Raw genomic sequence first — 5,221 nt, 5'->3', positions numbered from 1 at the left:
TTATAAGGAAAGGAGGAAAACTTAGCTAACTCTTATCAACTCCTTCTTTGGTGCCGCTCCCGTTTTCTGCTCCGAAAGGCCTCTGATGTCTTGGGAATATTCAAATTCCATCAAAAACTAAAAACCTACCTGTTTAAACTCTATTTTGACCTGCAACCCCCGCGCACTGACTCTTTCCTTTTCTCCTTTCCTAGTCCCCCCCAACTGATCTTGCTTCCACCTCTTCCTCTCCAACTTAACGCCCTTTCAGCCTGGGTGTTTCTGCAATTTCACTGATGCTGAATTTAGGATCAGTCGTAACATATTTTTTCCCTCTTACGTTATTGTAATGAGATTCCTTTCACTATGATGTCTGAGATCCAGATGCACAGCCGTTGATCCTTACATAAAGCGCACTGATGCCTATTTTGATGAGAGTTGCACTGTATAAAATTGTGAAATGAATAAATAAATAAATATTGGTAACCTCCATCACACATATACTACCTTCCTTATCATGGCTCTTGTGAGTGAGGAAGATGAGAATGAGGGGGGGGGGATGTACCACTGCCATGGGTATTACCAAAGGGCATATATGCATTTGAAGAGAGAGTGCAAAATCTGTAAACCTGCTTCCAGCCGGTGGGAATAGAAAGGATGTCAGCAGGTTTGCTGCCCCCCCTGATCCACCCCTCTCCAGGTGCACACCCTCCTATTCTTGGGCCTGGGTGGGTACTGAGGCCCTGCAGACTCTTCTTTACTCAAGACCAACAAAGACTTGGGTCTGGGAAATGTTTATGAGACAGATGTGTGCCTTCCAAAGGCCCTCTCTTACTGCTGACTCTACATGGGAATGATTTACACCAGCGGTGCATTCAGTTTAAAATGGTGCTTGATCAATCCCCTCTAGAGTTTTCTGAAGTCATGTTTTACTCCCTCGAGCATTGGTTTTTATAAACTCTAGTGCATATACATTGTGGGAGCGAACAGTAAGTAGATATGGAAAGTTGTTATAATGGAGGGTTGTTAGCTTGTCTTTATCTTTACAGCTTCATAATTGTATTGATTTTATTCTTCATTTGCTCCTTAGGTGGTTAATCTGCTCCTCCACCATCCCCTCTCAATGACAAGCTCCTACTACGCCTGCGCTTGTCACTGGAGGCGCCGGACAGATCTCGCTCTTCTGTGACCGGCATCAAGAATCCTTTCCAGCGTCCACTACAAGAAGGACCCTTCGATGAGGGAAGGATGTGCTTCACTGACACCTCTGCATCTTGCTGATCATACCCCTTTAGACAGAATATTAGATTGCCATGTGAGCCCAAAGCATTCAGTAACTCCCTGTACATTGCAGATTACTTGTGGCAGACAGACACTTGTGTCTGGATAAGATCTACCCCTGGTCTTCTGAAGATAGATTTGCACAGCCCATCTCTGACAATACCTTCTAGCTTGCTCAGCGGTGGGGCGCTGTTTAGGGATCATATGGAGACCGATGCAAATCATGAGTGCCTGATAAGAGTATTTGTTGAGCCAGACACAAAGCCTGATTTACTTTTGACAATACCAGCTGACCCCCTTGACACTGTCCCTTGGATGAGGGCAGAGGATCCCCTTGACACTGTCCCTTGGATGAGGGCAGAGGATCCCCTTGACACTATCCCTTGGATGAGGGCAGAGCTCCCCTCGACACTGTCCCTTGGATGAGGGCAGAGCTCCCCTTGACACTGTCCCTTGGATGAGGGCAGAGCTCCCCTTGACACTGTCCTTTGGATGAGGGCAGAGTTCCCCTTGACACTGTCCCTTGGATGAGGGCAGAAGATACCCTTGACACTATCCCTTGCATGAGGGCAGAAGATCTCCTTGACTCTGTCCCTTGGATGAGGGCAGACGATCCCCTTGACACTGTCCCTTGGATGAGGGCAGAGCTCCCCTTGACACTGTCCCTTGGATGAGGGCAGAGTTCCCCTTGACACAGTCCCTTGGATGAGGGCAGAGCTCCCCTTGACACTGTCCCTTGGATGAGGGCAGAAGATCTCCTTGACACTCTCCCTTGGATGAGGGCAGAAGATCCCCTTGACACTGTCCCTTGCATGAGGGCAAAGGATCCTCTTGACACTGTCCATTGGATGAGGGCAGAGCTCCCCTTGACACTGTCCCTTAGATGAGGGCAGAGCTCCCCTTGACACTGTCCCTTGGATGAGGGCAGAGGATCCCCTTGACACTGTCCCTTGGATGAGGGCAGAGTTCCCATTGATACTGTCCCTTGGATGAGGGCAGAGCTCCCTTGACACTGTCCCTTGGATGAGGGCAGGGGCTATAGGTAGATTTAGATCCAGGTGTTGTGTTACTTTGCCTTCTGTCTGTCTTCCATCTGTATCCTTGTCTTGTACACTGTGTTACTGTTTCAGAGAAAAGGAAGAATGCCTTGCTTGTAGTTCTGTAATTGATTAAACCAATGTTGAAACTTCAAATATGCAATAAAATCATAATACTTTACCATAGTCGGGTGTCATTCTTATTTACACTACACAGAGATTTTATAACTGTACATTGCACTAAAGTAAACAGTGAGGTTTTAATGGACAAACCCTTTGAGAGCCAAAAACCTTTACTTTATTGTTTGCTCTGGTTCATTGGCCCATCAATGTAAGTAAATACAAAATGTATGCCACAAATTAAAAGTATAAAATCTTGATAATATACATCAGCTAAACAAATTATTTTGCTTCATAAATGCTAAAAAAAGACATTAGAATCACAGAAATCATATCATTCACAACATAAAAAATAAACTCCATAAAAATATCTACACCCTTTGTATTCAATCTAACATCAGGACTTGATTAATTTTAAGCTTATACCTCATGCCTTCTGCAAAAAGCTGGATACAGCAAACAGTATGCAGGTATTGGTATCTGTTTTACATGTCATCAACATCAGCCTTATTTTGCTGAGTTCACACCATGAAAGTATATTAACAACATTAGAAAATATCTTAATAAAAATGCAATACCAGACAAAACGTTGTAAAATGATTCATTTAAAACCTCAGTTGGATATTAGAAATGACAAAAATAGGGTGGGGAAAAAGTAAAAAAGAATCAAAGGGACTGATTTGGATCTTGGCAGATGGGATACTCCATCACATAGGTGACGGACATGCCTTCCGCTGAAATATGAATCCCATAATACCTTATGGCATTTAGATTTCGACATCCACTGAAATCTGAATCAGGCCCTCAGTAGTCAGACAGCTTGCAAACCAAAGCAAGTTGACTGTTCTGGTTGGTTAAATAATTCACAAACAGTCTACTAAACCTCAGTTTTGGATCTGGTGAGTATTCCGCCTGTGGGTTGAAAAAGCCTCCGAGGAGCCAAGAGATATACATAGGGCGATGGATAACAATGAGTGTCTTCTTTCCAAGGCTGATATGTCCAAAACTAACTAGGGTACACAATTCAATATCTCTTCATTCGATCACATAGCAATGGATCGTAAACAAAGACATCAAAGGGCACAATATACAATTGTGGCAATTAAATAAAGTGCATCTAATATATCAATGTAAAAATGCTAAGACCCTAAAAACAGTAAATACATCAAGTACCAAGTGTATATGTACCATCAACATATTAAAATGAATAAGAGTAACAAATAAATACCATTATTAAAACAGCATTGACTTTCGCAACCGTAGAGCGTTCTTTAAAAAGAACCAACTGCTTTGCATACCAATTGTCATTCGAGTTTCTGAAGAGAAAGTAGCACAGCTCTCCACCTCCTGATGTTTGGATTTCATAATAGTGGAATCACCTTTTGAACAAGGGGCCATAAAACGTACAAAAGAATACTAGGTGCAACAGCGACTACGGTGAGGTCTCATCACGAGGGCATTGTAAAATGTCAGCAGATGCAAATCCATTGCAGGGGCCTGTGTTCGACCCCATGGTCACAGGTTCAAATCCCGGCGGGTCCACTCAGCCTTTCATCCATCTGAGGTCGATAAAATGAGTACCATTGAATTGGGTAACAATGAACATCTGCTTTTCAGCGCCAAGAGACCTCTGGGTGAACGCGCGCTTTACAAATACACATGTTATGTTATGTTATGTTAAATTGTCCCTGAGGGAAGCACAGAAATCATCTGATAGAGCAGGTTCCAAAGAGCGTTAATGGCACCCTTTCCTAGGAATTCTGTACAAGACGAAGGAAGGGAGCAACAGCGTCCCCTGTTGGGACATGGCAGAAATCTCTGACAGATGGTTTCACTACTTCCTCCCTCTCTACACAGGCCATTCTATGGGAGAGGAGGCAATCCTCTATCCACCCTTTACCCTCCTTGGTGATGCTTCTAGGGTTGTCAAAGACATGGGGAAGCCTAAGGCAAAGGTGGTCTCTCTAACACATCTGAGCCACGGGGATGAAAGGACCATGGTGACAGGAGAGGCAGTCAGAGAAAAAAAGATGGCTAACATCAGCCTCTTAATCTGGCCAAAAGGAGCACCATAGTAACAAGGGAGCAAGACGTATATGATCCTTGACATATTCTAGTCCAAACTCCTGATGGACTATAAAATGGGAGGCAGACGGTGGAACCCCCACGTGCCGTCAACAGACTCTGTTCTCTTCCACTTGTGCCCTTATGATGATCCTATGTCCTCATATCCCTGAACCATATATCAGGGAAGGAAGACACTTCATCCTGAAAATGTCTAAAATAGGTTTGCCCCCCAGGGTAGTAACAAGAGAGAAGACAGACCCAACCGCACAAGAATACCGGCTTACTCTACTCCAAACACACGGGGACTATGAAGAACCTTAACAAACATCACTCCCAATTAGGGGACCTGGCTCACTCTAGCGATGGATTTCCGACAAACACAAATGGGGCGCGTTTTGGTGTTTTTTGGTGCACATATCATTATGTGTGTCTTTGACAGATTAGTCTGCAGGCCTAGCTTCCCCAAAAAAACAACAAGGAATGTAATACGCTGCTTCAAACCATTTGCAGTCCTGGCCAGTAGCACAGCGTCATCCGAGTAAAGGAGAGCCGGCATGGGCTTACTTCTCACTACGGGCAAATCAGCCCCCGCATTTACTACAACAGATTCAAACTAATTAATGTAGAGCAGGTATAGGATCAGGGAAAGCAAACACCCCTGCCTGACCCCACAATTACCTGAGAAGGTGTGTGTGCACTCACCATTGTTGCCATATCTAACTGATGATTTCAAGTCC

Source organism: Lissotriton vulgaris, unplaced genomic scaffold (genome assembly GCF_964263255.1).
Source record: "Lissotriton vulgaris unplaced genomic scaffold, aLisVul1.2 SCAFFOLD_1854, whole genome shotgun sequence".
In the NCBI taxonomy this organism is placed as follows: Eukaryota; Metazoa; Chordata; class Amphibia; order Caudata; family Salamandridae; genus Lissotriton; species Lissotriton vulgaris.
This window is presented reverse-complemented; position numbering follows the sequence as displayed.